This window comes from Gorilla gorilla, chromosome 3 (genome assembly GCF_029281585.2).
Source record: "Gorilla gorilla gorilla isolate KB3781 chromosome 3, NHGRI_mGorGor1-v2.1_pri, whole genome shotgun sequence".
Lineage (NCBI taxonomy): Eukaryota > Metazoa > Chordata > Mammalia > Primates > Hominidae > Gorilla > Gorilla gorilla.
The window spans coordinates 40,674,085-40,690,080 of NC_073227.2; the positions used below are offsets into that span (position 1 = coordinate 40,674,085).

At 33.8% G+C, this 15,996-nt stretch overlaps 1 long non-coding RNA gene across 1 annotated transcript in view; it reads right to left on the reverse strand.

Moving 5' to 3' along the window:
• Positions 1–566: 566 nt before the first annotated feature.
• LOC134758241 (uncharacterized) overlaps positions 567–15,996 on the reverse strand; it is a 109,773-nt gene continuing 94,343 nt past the window's right edge. Inside the window, exon 4 of the long non-coding RNA XR_010133211.1 lies at positions 567–640. This is a non-coding gene — a long non-coding RNA (uncharacterized lncRNA). The remainder of the gene's footprint in view (positions 641–15,996) is intronic.

Genomic DNA, 15,996 nt, shown 5'->3' on the forward strand with positions numbered 1-15,996 from the left:
CATGTGCCATGGTGGTTTGCTGCACCCATCGACCCGTTATCTACATTAGGTATTTCTCCTAATGCTATCCCTCCCCTAGCCCCACATCCCCTGACAGGTCCCAGTGTGTGATGTTCCCCTCCCTGTGTCCATGTGTTCTCATTGTTCAACTCCCACTTATGAGTGAGAACATGCAGTGTTTGGTTTTCTGTTCCTGTGTTAGCTTGCTGCAAATGATGGTTTCCAGCTTCATCCATGTCCCTGCAAAGGACATAAACTCATCCTTTTTTGTGGCTGCAAAGTATTCCATGGTGTATATGTGTGACATTTTCTTTATCCAGTCTATCATTAGTATTTTTTATTCCATATTATCTGGGTCTCAGAGCACAGTATCTCATTCTCTGTTTTAGTACCAAATATATATTGAGGATCTATAAAGTACAGACAAATGACAAGGACAATACAGTATTATATTTTAAGAATTGTATCGGAAGCATAACCAAATGATGCTATGGAAGTCCAACGAACACAAATTTATGCCAAAAGAGCAAAAAAGGAGTCAGAAGGCTCCTTGAGAAGGTGATATACTGGCGGAGTCTTGGAAGGGAAATTATGTTCTGGCAGCTGAGAGATCTCTTCCTAAGGAGAGTGCAGCATTGTCCTGGAAATAAAGGAAAAATGAAATACATTGGGGTCAGGGGACAGCAGCTAGCTTGCTATAATGAAATTGAAAGATACATGTTGTAAGAAGTAGGATATGAATCTGAAGAGATGTCCACAAGATAGATCATGAAGGCCCTGATAAACCACAAGAACAGATTTTTATATTTCCTGGTCAATTAGGGTTCCCTAGATAATTTTAAACTGGAATGCAATGTCCACTCTGCCTTTTTGAATGGTTACTTTTGTATTAGTATGAAGAAAAGTCTGGAGGGATGAAACCAGGCTGGACTTAGTAAAATGATAATTAAAAGGATGATTAAATGATGTTGATGATGATGATGATACTGATGGTAGGAAAAAATAGTAAATATTTGCATGATCTTTATAATAACCCTAGGAAGGCTGAACCATAATTAGTATAAGCATTTTTAACCCTCAAGACTAATTGGCGATAGATTTTCTACTTTTCTCATCATTCCCACTTACAGATGATGAAATGTACAACGGAGCAAGTCTTTGAACTCAGAAGTTCAGATACAGAGTGCAAATTTAACCAATTATAATAGCCTGCAGAATCTGAGAAACCCAGGATACAAGAAATTCAGGCAAAAAGTAATTAATGTGATAATTAATCAACAAAATTATCCATTTTTATTAACTTATCATAACCATTCTGCATTTTACAGAATCCTGTAGCATAGTGCATGTGCTTTACTTGTTTGTTCTTATTTTCTTTGTGGCCCCATTTCCTGGATCCTCAGTTGCTTGTTCTACTGCAACAGCTGCTGTTGCCTGGCTAATTTCTTGGCTAACTTCTGCTTCTGGGGGCAGATAGTTGCCTGTCCTAGAGGAAAATATCTCCTATTTGTCAGTCATAATATAGTTCAATCATCACCATGACTTGAGTTTCTGGCTCATCCTGTCATGTGTGGACTTTAGTCTCTCACCGATTCATTTCTACAAATACATGAATAGGGACATGTGGTCAGCTTCATCAAAAAAGGAGAGAGAAATACTATTATTCTGTGGAAGAGTTTGTAACAAAGCCGGGATACAGCATGCTTGTAATTACATACTGGTGTCTCCTATACATCCTCCCTGCCAGCCACACAGGTTATTAGATGGTACAGATTCATCACTGCCATTAAACATTCTTTGTCTTACCATCCCCCTAAAAAAAAAAAACAAAAATAAAGATAAAGAAAGAGGAAACACTAGTGGTAGAGCTGCTCTTACTCCAAAGTAAAGATTCTCCTTGCTGTTTTGGGGAATCTCATTGCCACAGGCTCCCTCTAGAAAGATCTGAGATTACACAATATGAGAGGACAGAGGAAAATGCAATAAGGAAATCTTTCCTTGATATATAGTGTTTGGAGGCTTCCTAAGCATTCTCTTAGAACACTGCTTATGACTATGGTCAGTTTGTTCATCTGCCCTGCCCTGGTATATTCTTGGAGCCTTCTGATACTGTATCATATAATATCCTTTTTCTTCTGCCTGATGTCTTCTTCTGTGCTTTAGTTTCAGAGACAATATAAGTACAGCCAATGCTGGCGTATCAATTATGTGCCTTAGTTATTGGAATGACACCCTCACCCTCTTTCCTCTATCCCAAGTTACCTAAGCACTATCTAATTCAATACCTAGGGAAGTGTTATTTCATTCTTACATTGAGGGTGCTCAAAAGAAATATAATCTGAAACACAAATATAAGCTATATTTTAAATTATATTTAAAATATAATCTTAAATTTTGTAGTATTTACATTAAAAATGGAAACAGGTGAAGATTTTACTAATTCATTTTAACATAATATTTCTAAAATATTATTTTAACACATAATCACTATAAAAGTATTAACATTTTTTTTACATTATTTTGTTGAATTTTCAAACCCAGTGGGTATCGTCCACTTACTACACACCTTAATTCAGACTACCAAATTTCAAGTGCTCAATAGACACGTGTGGCTAGTGGCTATCAGGGGGGACAGCACACGTTTATCCCTGTCAGTTCCCAGCTCTAGGAACACGGAAATGGGGCTCCAAACTGTGCCAGATAGTAGTGGGTTCAGGGTTGTATCTCCCACTCACCCTATCTCAACTTAATGTGGAAATTTAAATAAATCTCATGCAAAAATCCTCCAGGCAAAAGTTGTCTTAAATACTCAGCTTTCATCTATGAGTTATTACATTCACTTGAGTTTATTTTTTAATTTTTATATTAGTTTATAACATTTCTGTGAAGAATAACATACATACAGAAAGGAGAGAAAATGCTAAGTACATAATTCAAAGAATTCTTACAAAATGAAAAAACATATACCAGTATATCCAATACCTGAGTCAAGAAATAAATCAATATTGGCATAAGCAGAACTTGCTCCATGTCACTTCCCAGACCACAACATTCCTCAAAAATAATGACTATCCTAGCTCTTAATACCACGTGTTTGATTTGTCTGCTTATCCGCTTTTTGTACGTGAAGTCAATAGTTAATACTCATTTGTTTCTGCTTTTGTCATTCACCATCATGTTGGTCTTACTTACTTTTGACTTCTATGAATAGGTTTGTAAATTGCCAGGACATGGATGCAGTTTGAAAAAGAGAAAAGCAGTGTCTGACAGTCCGAGTGTTGGCATAGTTCTGTCAGTTCGGTGTTGCTAAGAGCTGGCTACTCACTCACAGCTGGGCTAGAGCATTGTCTTGTTGAACATAAAGAGTTTCACAAAATACTATCAGACAAAGTCTCTCTATGATCATAATAAATCAAGATGAAACCATGTCCATCCATTAATAATTTCTGAACTTAGAAAGCAAAACAAATGAATGCTGACTACACGACAAAGATGACCATACATCCTTCTGCTTTTCTGGCTAACATGAGTGACTGCTGCTCATCAAGTACAGCTTTAGACTTTATTCCTCTCACCTTTTACATAAAGTCTTTAAGATGCTCAATCATAGAATGATCCTCATATTCTGACAGCACACAATGTAGAGCAAAGCTCTGCTTCCTTGAACGTTCCCCCAATCACTTACAAAGGCCAAATCCTATCAATCCTTTCCATCATCCTAGTATTGAGATACCTCAGTATTCAATGATGTGTTCACTTCTTTGTTGCAATGAGTAAAAACAAAATAAAAAACTACAACTTTAACTACAGATCAAAGGAGGACACTGAAAATTTTTAAATGATTTTACAATGTCTAGTGTATATACAGACATTATAAAGTTTTGGTCACTGTTTTTATTTCACTATATTGCAATAAGTGAATAAGTTTACCACACTTTGGATGTGGTAAACTTCTACTTTATTATAAAGCTGTTTATGTGTATATTATGAATATATCTCATTCTTTCTAATAAAATTTAAGCCTCCAGAAGATTTAAAAAAATGTGTCATTTTATACCATTTATACATGTGACTTTTTCCATTCATTCGTCAAATACTGATTAAATGCATTTATGCTTAGGGTTTTCATCAGATTAGTATTTGATAAATAAGCAAAAGAAATCATGAGAAAATGAATGCTTAGATTATTAGCGAGAGACTGAGCTCCACCATTTGTCTGCTTTTGCTTAGTTCTTCCAGATACTCAGGAATGGTGACCAGGAATGATTGTGTTTTTTGTGTGTGCAAAAATCGTAAGTGTCATATTCAAACTTTTAAATTTTGACATAATTAAAATATTTTTCTAACCAATTTTTCCAAAGGGAACTTGTTTGGATGGTCTATTTCAAAGAATATCTCACCAATTTATTTACTTTTAAGAAGCCATGGACCCTAAATTCCTCTCCCTCTTGAACAGCAAGATGTGCCAGGTGACTGTCATCTACTATACAATTACAGCTCCTGTATGATTTGCTAGTCAGTAGTGCGAGGAGATCTGTACCTAAACTTGGCACAAATGGATTGTGTGATGGGAGTCCTGGGGAACATTTATGATGCCTGTGCTATTGCAACTACTGTTCTGGGTTTTCTTTTTCCTGTTTCAAACACTGGCCGTGACAGTGCCAGAGACAGCCCATGATTTAAGAGTGAAGAATAGTGCTGCTGTTATAGCTGTGGTGTCTGTGATGAATGGAGGCAAAGCAAGCAAGAAGGAAGGAAGATGTGAATTAGGAGAGGAAGGATAGAAAGTGACAGATTTAAAGCTATCCCTCCAAAAAACATCAGCCACTTTACCCTGTACACAATTTTAATTTTGAGAGGTTTTATGAAATGTCAGGCTAAATTTTGTTTGAATTACGGTTTAAGTATAAATCACTCTCTACTTAACAATTACACTAGCCTGGGAAGAAATTATTTTCATACTCTTTTCTTGCATTTCTTAAAATGTTGATTTTTGGTAAAAAAGCATGCAATGTATTATTTTTAAGAAAATATGACGTGAAGTATAAAACAACATTGTAAATTTTTTGACTTAGTTAAATAGTAATTTGATACCATATTTTGCTATCATTTGGAAAAACTTTACAAAATGTTGATAAGCCAACTATGAAATGGCTTGTGGTATGTAAACAATTAAGCATTTACATGGCATTTTCTGTGTCATCTCCATAGTGGTGGCTGCTATAAGAAACAAACAAAAAGAACATGATAACCATTTACCCCATTAGAACTTTAAAATATTGTCTCTGATCTAAAATCTGGATACACAAAACAGTTGGTAAAGAAAGGAAAGTCAGCATATAATATAAACCAATAGGGAACATCTTTATGGCGGTTAGGTATGACCAGAAAGGGGAAGTGCAATGTTAAGCAGCTTCATCATGAATGTTTTAATAACAAGTATGGCTCATCCCATAGTCCAAGAGGTTAATTATAAGGATTGCATTCTTTTCTCAAAGCTGTTTTTACCCAGAATTCAGTCATCTCAGGCCATGTATGCAGGATTGATGGAATAAATCTCTGAGGATGTAATTTGCATGAGATATGAGAAATTCCCTAGCAAGCAGCTCTCCAGAAAAAAAGATTAGAAGGAAGCTATGCCTGCCTTAAAAACAATACCTCAGGCAGGATGAGGGAGGAAAGATAATTTTGAATAAGGCTGACCTCTAGCCTAGACATCATGGATTTGTACTTCTTCATAGGGGGATGTGTCTGCAAAAAGTAAATTCTGACATTACAAAAATCTCTGTGATACATGGGAAGTGCAAAACAGCGCTGTCTAGCATCACGTATAACAAACAGGGTGAATCACCCCAGAGAGTACAGGTGGCTCCCTCTTGCTTCATTAGAGAACATAGAAAGTGTCTTAACTAAATCCACACCAGGGTAACATCTGCAATGTTGACAATTCAGAAGCAGCAGCTTCTGCACAGTGGGACATCATTAGCATCAGTGAGAGATGGTACCAAAGTTGCAGCTGTGAGTTTATCACTGTAGCCCCTGTGGGAGTGGCAGCAAACAGCAGCATTGAGGTGGTGGGCCTGCACAATACTTTTACACAATACGTGCATGATACTTGCAGACATTGGATGACAGCAGTAGATAACAAAGCAAGAGATCAGAGCTTAAGTAGTTAATGAATGAAAAGGTGAATTTTGCAGTTGAAAATACTTTTTAAATAAATATCCTCTCTCTCTCTCTCTGTGTGTGTGTGTGTGTGTGTGTGTGTGTGTGTGTGTGTGTGTGTGTAAAGTTTTCAGAAATAATTAGGGGGAATGTTGGAAGATAAGGGCATGGATGTATCACATTGGCAGAAGATGCCAAATCAAGAAAAGTACTGTTTTCATAGACATAAAGATCCCTTCTTCACCCTCCCAGAATCAAGACCTAGGGATCAACTGCACAGGAAGACTATGTACAGGCAGAAGAGAGAGCCTTTCCATGTATGGGCCAGGAGATCATTGTGCTTTCTGCTTTGAGGAAGAGGATGAGCTAGACAGGAAAATCCTTTGGGCCACACGTGCACCGTGTTATTATGGATTCTAACCAGAATGCCTTTTTAGAACCGTCCGTTTAATTAAATTTTGTGAGAAAAGACTAGCCTTGGGTTTATAGGTTCCTGGTTCAAGGTGTAACATGTTCAATACATTACCACATGACAAAATTCTAAAAATTTTCTTTAGTTAAACTGTTTCCCACACCCTGTTTTGTGAACCAGACAGTAAGTTTGGTGATAACAGGTTTGTATTTGCAGTAAAAGAGTGTTTAGTGCTTAACAATAAACTTTAGAACTAAGTCTTAGATTTCGAGCTTATAAACTATCTTTAGGCAAAACAGCTCACCTATAAGGACCTCGGTTTCCACATTATAAAAATATGTTGTATAACAATAACCGTAACAATAATACCATATGCTTCATGTTGTTGCTGGGGATTTAAATATGTAATATTTGTAAAACTCATGAAAGAATATTTCACATATATAATCTCTTTGCTATTAATAAATATGAACTCCATTTAAGTGCACTTGGAGCTATTTGATACATATTTCCTGCTTATTTAATTTAATGATGAAGAAATTTTTAATGTGGCTTTATAACTTAATATCATATATGATTAAATTTACCCACAAGCTATATTTATATTTTAGTTTACTTAAGGAAAATATCTTTAAAACACATTGGCTTAAAAACTAAAATATTTATCCATAACCATTAAGTTAAATACTAATGATGATTCTCTACTCCAAAATAATACAATCTCAAAAATTTATATATTATTTAATATACCAACATAAAATATATCAGAAATAAAAAATTATTAAGCCTCTATATGTTTTAAAATTGAAAGCTACACGGTTTTAAAAATAAGATCTCCACTATTCCAGGATTTCAGTCTTAAAAAACATCTTGTTGACTACAGTGCTCTACAAAAGATTACTCAGATATTCATTCAGGATCTGCCTGAAAGCTAAGACAATACATTCAGATTTGATCATTTTTCCTGCATGTGCATATATATTAAAGGGATTCACAACAATTGGAAATGTCTGTAGTAAGGCAAAGTTCTCTTTTAAGATACTTGAGTAAAATAACGGCTCTACAAAATTAATGTTGTCAATGTAGACAGCCAGGTAAGATGATTTCTTATTTAATTCCTGATATATAAGCATTATTTCAATCAATAATTACTTATTATGACTACTGTGGGAAAACCACTTTGGAAGGTGAAGCAAGAACATATAAAGATGATTTAAAAGTTTTAAAATCTACAATAGCCAAAACAAAGTTTTGGGTTACAATGTGCCCACACATGCCCTTAGAATTCATATGTTGAAGCCCTGAACCACAGTCCTTCAGAATGCAACAATGTTTGGAGATAGAGCCATTAAAGAGCTGTTAAGTTAAAATGAGGTTCATAGGACTGGTGTCCTTATAAGAGGAAGGAATGTGGACACACAGACTCCAAAGACATACTGCACAGAGGAAAGACTATGTGCATACTCACTAAGAAGGTGGCCATCTGAAAGGCTAAGAAGACTCACAAAGAAAAACAAACCCAATGGTACCTTAATCTTGGACTTCGAGCCTCCAGAATGGTGAGAAATTAAATGGCTATTATTTAAGCCAACTAGTCTTAAGCCAATGTGGTATCTTGTTAGCAGCCCTAACAGACTAATGCAAAATTACACTATTTTCTAAAATTATTTGGGACTCAGAATCAATAAACTTTCTTACCTCTGATTTCTCATCAGAAACTATAGTTTATTTGTAGAACATCTCACAATATGTTGCATTTTTCAAAGTTATAATTGTTTAACCTATCTATTTTTTTTTTTTTTTTCAGAGTCTTGCTCTGTCGCCCAAGCTGGAGTGCAGAGATGTGATCTCGGCTCACTGTAAACTTCACCTACTGGGTTCAAGCAATTCTTCTGCCTCAGCCTCCCAAGTAGCTGGGATTACAGGCATCTGCCACAACACCTAGCTAATTTTTGTATTTTTAGTAGATATGGGGTTTCGTGATATTGGCCAAGCTGGTCTTGAACTCTTGATCTCAAGTGATCTGCCTGCCTCAGCCTCCCAAAGTGCTGGGATTACAGACATGAGCCACTGCGCCCCACCTAACCCATCTATTTTTAAAGCTGATTATGGACAACTCAAGAACAAAATTTCTTATATTAATGTTTGTCCTCTCCAAATCTCATGTTGAAATTCAATCCCGAATGTTGGAGGTGGGCCTAATGGAAGATGTTGGGATCATGCGAGTGACCCTTCATGAATGGCTTCATGCCTTTCTCATGGTAATGAATGAATTCTCACCCTTAGTTCCTGTAAGGACTGATTGTTAAAAACAATCTGGCACCTCTTTCTCTTTCTCTCACTTCTTTTCTCTCACCATATGATGATGGCTCCCCTTTCCCTTCTGCTATGATTTGGAAGCTCCCTGAAGCCCTTGCCAGAAACAAATGCTGGCATCATGCCTCTTATACAGCCTGCAGAACCAGGAGCCTAATAAACCTCTTTTTAAATAAATTACCCAGCCCCAAGTACTCCTTTGTAGCCATCCAAAACAGACTAATACAATTACACATTTATGTACTTATATGTAGCTTAATTTTATGTCTTACAGTAGGAGATAAATAACTGCCTCTTCAATGAATGTTTTATTTGCTTACTAGAGAGGAAACTGTGAAAGAGGAATTACATTATGGCCTCTTAATATATTCATCTGTCCATTATCAATAAGATAATAATTTTTAAAAGGAAGACACTGAAGAAAGACTGCATCTGGGTAAATGTATTGAGTCAAGTTTGAATTTGTGGTATAGTGAGTATGAGTTCTTGGTATGCATGCCTGTAAAAAATTACTTAATCCAAGAAGTGTGAGATGAAAAGCCGAAAGAATAGAAAAACATGTAAAAATAAGGGTCACCAATGTATACATGAATAATAAAACCGTGTAAGTAAATGACATTACATAGGAAAAAAGAGGCATAAGAACAGGACCTTGAGAATCATGCATATTAAAATATTGAATACAAGAAAAAGTATGAGTGAAGAAGTTGAAAAGGAGCATAGAGAAAAGAGCTGGCCAGAAAAATGGAATTCTGCAGAGGAAAAAAACACTTAATAAAAAGATGATTAAATATGTCAAATACTGAAGAACTAGTAAAGGAAATGAGGACTGAATAATAATTATGAAGTAAAATAATAATCAGAAACTTAATAGTAAGGCAGATATGAAAGCCTACAAACAAAATAAGAAAGAGCATATGTGTTAGATGCTACCAGTGCTCTCTGATATACAGTTCTTTTCTTCCAGGCACATAAATGTCTACCTTCCCCAGCCCCTTACAGATTGGTGAGATCAGGTGACTTAATTTAACTAATGAAATGTAAAGAAAATAAAATGCTGCACTTTGACTAAAACATTTAATTACCACTAAAAGCCACTCTGTATCTTCTCCTACTGATATCCCAGGGTGAGCTACATAATCCAAAGATGAACTATGAAGAAATTGAAACAGCTAACCTAGTCTGATCTTTCTGGTATTTCCAATGTATGACTAGTAAAATGTAAGATAGGGGTTTGAGAAGTAAGTAAAATTAAGGCAATAAGGGAAAAGGATAAGTGAGTATGTGTTTGAAAAGAGAAAGAGAGAGAATGAATGAAAGAAAAAATATCCAGATAAAATTGGATAAATTCTCAGCTCCTTGGGAAATTGTATAGGTAAATCTCATCACTGAATTTACTAAAGGCTTGTGGTTATAGGGAAAGTGACAAAGGTTAGTCAAGAGGTGAAACCACTCAGAGCATGAATGAGGGCATCATTAGAATTTTATCTACTGTATTCAGGATCAGTAACAAGATGAATTAACGCTGACATGGATGATAGAGGGGCAATTACTGAAGTGTTGAGGATCTCTAAACATATTTAGTAATTCTTGCTGTTAAGCCTGAACAAAGTTTAAGAGTAACCCAGGAGGAGGACTGGTTAATTTCATCTGAAGAATACCAGTAAAGGATGAAGACAGGAGACAACATCCTTGTAAGTGTTTTAGATGATAAACGGGAGTTTAACTGGGAGATCAATTAAGTGAGGGCATTTCAAAAAGAGGACACTAATTTGAATGTGATACATCAGCCAGCGTTTCAGAAATATAAGCAATATAGAATGATAACACAATAAAACTATCAAAAATTAGGGAGGTTACAAACCCCTGCTCTTTATATTCCTTGCTTAGTGCTTGGAATTCATGCTAGAGGGAAAAAAATTCTAAGTCCATTAAAGAGTATAGGTGCATAATACTTACTCTATTTTAGGAAGATTATATCACCAAATGACTAATAAAATTTAAATTCCAGTAAAAGTGTCAAAGTCTGCATATGTTACAGAATTCTATATCATTCATTTTGTTTATTTTTTCTGTGGAGTTGTAAGAATAATTTATGAAGCGCTGTTTTATCCTCAAAAGATGTGTGCTAACATCACAGCTTTAAAACTACCAACTATTTTTCCGAACCTGCCAGGGGCTTATTTAACTTTTATCTTATGAGCTCTTTGGTCCATTTTTCAAAGTAGACATGAGAAGAACAATTGTTCTCAAATTCTTGTATGAAGGAAAACAGGGATGTCAACAATTTTTTAAGGAAGATATTATTTAATTAAGCCATCAGACAAAAGGAGTCAAATACTGTGAAAAGCAATGCATAGAATAACCATTTCAATATGTATCAAGCTTTAAGGTGCTTTGATGTTTTCTACTAATTAAAGGGACTTAGTCCAGCTACATATTCAAAAATATTTCAATATGGCCGTATTTAACCTTTTGATGCTCTGTCTTAGTGCTTATCTTTAAATTTTGTAATGTTTGTGATCCTTCTTTGTAACTGCTCCAAATGTACCATACCAATTTATTTTGTATGCCTCAACTTTGGCATGGACACAATATCCCAAACAGTTCTGAGGGGTGATTAATGTAATCACTTCTAATAATCCATCAAGTGAAAACATACTGCCATTTTCTTAAGAAGACATCCAAAATAAGCTTTATTGCCATGATAAAAGAAATTTTCTGTTTAGTCAATTCTGATTATAGTTGCTTCTTTATTTTTTTAATTTCACACTATCTTGGCATTAACTTAATCATCAATCATCTCCCACCTTTATTCCTATTGTATTTTCTCTATCGTTTCATTATGTCAATTGCCTCACTGTTGTGATTATTCCATCTCCTCCAAGAAGATCCTCAAGGAGAAGAATTAGTTTTTAATCTCAGTAACTATATTTAATATGATTGCAATATATTTTATTTGACAAAATTTTCAAGAAGGACGATAAAAGACAAATTAATTTTCTAAGGTGCTAGGCTGCCTAAATTGAAATAATAGTTAACAAAAATTCATCGCCGTCAACTATATCTGCAAATATTACTTGAAAAAGTCCTAAAATTTTCTTTTTCAGAATGGCGTATGATTTTCAGGAATGATCTTGGATCATAGGGTGTATTAAATAAATATTAGATAGTATTAGATGAAAGATATAACTTCTAAAACAATGCATATATAGCAAGGTTTTTAAACACTGTATGGTTTTACACACATTTGATTTTGAAGCATTCATATATAGTAGATAGGACTAACATTAGTCTCACCATGTTTCAAAGGAAGAATTATAATACTAAAATCTTAAGTTATTTGTCTTAAGGATACTTCACTACTAAATGGCACTGCAGTATTAACCCAGGTTTCATAGCTCCAGATTTACATTGTTTCTTCTAAATCATTACATACATTCAAGTGGCAAAGAGACATACAATTTAAAATATCTGAATTAAAGCAGTGAAAGAGAATAAATGTAGAATTGATTTATTAGGACTATTGACAAAAATCACATAATTAAATTCTCTAAGGAGAATAAAATCACAGAACTACACTCTTTAAGGAGAATTTAAATAAGAGTGAGATGTTAAATTTACCAATAAACAGACAAGGTTGTAATACAGAATAAAATTCTGCATATAGTACTATGAAGAACTGAGGAAATTTAAGTAATTACTACCAACTAAATTTATGCAAACCACAAGAAATAATAACTGGCTTACTGTGTACTCATAAAAGAATATAATTCGTTGACTTGAAATCATGGTTTAGGGAGAAAAAGGAAACACAAGCATAGTTTGCTGTTATCAAATACACACCTAACCCTTTTCAAGGTCTGAATTTTCTTTATAATAGAATACAATACAGAGGTTGAGCCAGAAGGGTCAGAAATAACAGTAAAGATAAACACCATTTATTTTCCTGTGAAGAAAATTTGTAGCTAGACTAGTGATGCAGTACTCACATTATGCTGACATACAGGCTCTTGAGACTTATGTTGAAAGCTAGGTACAGGAAAACGATAATGTGCAATTGTGCATAGTTTTGAAGGATGGTGGTAGCATCAGTGTTACATTGTCCTTGCTAACTAAATCAGTCTTGTTTATTGGAATCTACTTAAGGACAAATTTTTTGCAGAACACTGAAGTTGAATCTAATGGATGAAGATTGCACGTTGCCTTTGGGAGGCTATTCTACAGGGGCATCATTTGAGGTCCCACATTTGTATCAAATTAGTGTCAAGCTTATTTCTAAAAGTTTGTGCTATTCTGAAAAAAAAATTGTGTTAACAAAAGCCAGAGAGTTTCTTCACAATTCAACTCTACTTTTTTCAGTTTTTATTATAAGGTGACAAAATAAAATAGAAGCATAAAATAAAACAAAATAAAATAAAATAGAAGTTTGAGCATAATAACTGAGAACTGAGATTCAGAAGACTGGAATTAAATCTAAATTCTGCCAATTACTACTTAAATGCCAATATGCAAGTTACTTATGCTACTTCAGTTTTTTGAAAGAATAAAATATATAAAATAAACACCTCTTATTTTGGCTGATCATTAAGTAATAGTTAACCAACACCACAAAGACATGCCTTTACATTCTTGATGTTGATTAAACATTTGTGGAAAATTCTGCTATTTGTTTCTCCAAAAATTATACTTCTCTTCTTCATTATGATCAGAACCCTTGATGCAGCATAACATAGAATGGACCCAATGATCAGCTTCATAGTTTCCCTTTTCAACCATGGATAATCTCTTCAATACGTTATAAACAGAAGTTAAGTTTCGTTCTCTTCATTATAAGTCATATTGTTTTTCTATGCTATGTCATTTCATTCAGGCTAGAAAATAGATTTGGTGAATGATGATAGAGTAGCCATCTTAAGACCATAAGGATAGAATTTATTTTTAAGATGTTACAAATGTCCAAGTGAAAATTCAAAAGAGCTTGGTTCCTTCGTATCTTCATATTTCTGTCCCACCAGTACTAAAATGCTTATTTCCAAACATCTATTACAGAACATGAGAAAAATAAACAACTATTTGGTAAGGCACTCCATCAAGTATTCTATAAAATGTGTATAAACATAATCCTTACCCATGTTAGGTTTGACAGATTTATTAATGCATTTTCTTAGCATCATTTCTGCTATGTAAGATCTCATTATATATAATGTCATAACTATCATAATCTAATTGGATGAATATGATTCATGTATACATATATTGAGAAAACACACTGTACTCCTTAAATATGTATCATTCTTATGTGTTAAGTTAAAACAATTAAATCTTGAAATAATTTATATATCAACATTATCAGAAACAATAATAGCTAATTGTTACAGAAAATAGATACTATTATATATATTGAGTTTGTCCTAATTCCAATGCACCATGCTTAAAATGAATGACCACACAATTTTCATTGCCCAAGAATTCCAATTCTAGTCAAAAAGACAGGGAATACAGATATGAAAAGTTAGTGCTATAACTTTCCCTACTCCATCTTGGCCAAGTTCTCACTCATTCAATGAAAAAAATATCTTGAGTTTTTACATTTTTCAACCATATTCCTATCAAAATATGACCCTAGAATAAAACAAAATACTGATGAAGAAAATAGAATAGGCCTGTATTAGTGTTTTGAGCAGAAAGAAGCAACTATTGGACGGCTTTAAGATGAAGGAGAGATTTGCATCAGATGCAGAGACAGTCTGGAAATAAGCTAGTACTCTTCTGAACCTTCTGGTTATGATTAAAACAGGAAAAAGTATATTTTATGACATTTTACAAATGTAAAGTCAGAACCTGTAAGTGCATAATAAAATATTTATTATCCCAAAGCTGTGAATTATATTTTGTTTTTTCTTTAGAACTATTTTGAATTTTTATGCACTGTCAGTCAGTCGTGGTGAAAAAGTGTTGTACAACTTTGTGTGTTTTAAATTAATTTGGTAAGAGTTGATTTCTAATAATTTTGAGTTTTCTAATTCATAAATATGGCATATTTCTCTATTTATTTGTGTTACCATTGAACTTTTTTTCAGTATGGTAATTTTTAGCTACCAATATTTTACAAATATTAGGTTTATTTCAAACATTTCATTTTTTATTGATGCTATAAGAAAAACCGTCATTTTACTGCTGTTTATTGATAGAATAAAAATCAAATTGATTTTTGTCATATGAACCCTGAATCTCAAGACCTGGATGAACTGAGTTACTAGTTTTGAAACTTTACACATAATTAGAAAGAAATGTAATGTAGATAGTTGTCACCCGTAAAAAGTGGTTTTTTTTCCTTTCCACTCTGTATATTTCTTCCTTAATTTCTCTTGCCTCATTGCACTAAATAGGACGTCCAGTAATATGATGAATACAGGTGTTGAAAGTATACGTTCTTTGTTATTGATTTTAGGGGGAAATATTCAGTTTCACCATTAAAATTATGTTAGATGTAGGATTTTGTAGATATACTTTATCAGGTAATAAATGTTCCCTCAACTAATTTTCCGAGAATTTTCTTTATGAATAGATGTTGAATTTTGTCAAATGCTTTTTTGCATCTATTTAAATATCTCATGTTTTTTTTTCTTGACCACTCAATAGGATTAGTTACATTAATTGATCTTCAATAATGAAACATCCTTGAATTATCAGGATAAAAATCAATTGGTTGTGATATATTTTTTCTCTGATCTATTGTTAAATTTGATTTGCTAGTATTTTGTTGAGAACTTTTGTAGCTATGTTCTTGATAAAAATTGTTCTGATTTTTTTTGTTTTTGTAACATTTTTGTCCATATTTAGCCTCACAATAATGCTGACCTTCTTAGTTTGTTAAACAATGTCCCTATTCTATGTTCGGAAAGACATTCTGAAGAAGTGGTTTCATTTCTTCTTTAAATCTTTGGGAAAATTCACCAGTTGAATCCACGGATTCTGGAAATCCCCTTGTTGGATATTTTAAGAATGATTTCAATATTTGTAATAAATACATTACTATTAGATTTATCTAATTGTACTGAAATTGGTTTTACAACCCTTTGTTTCTCAAGGAACTTATC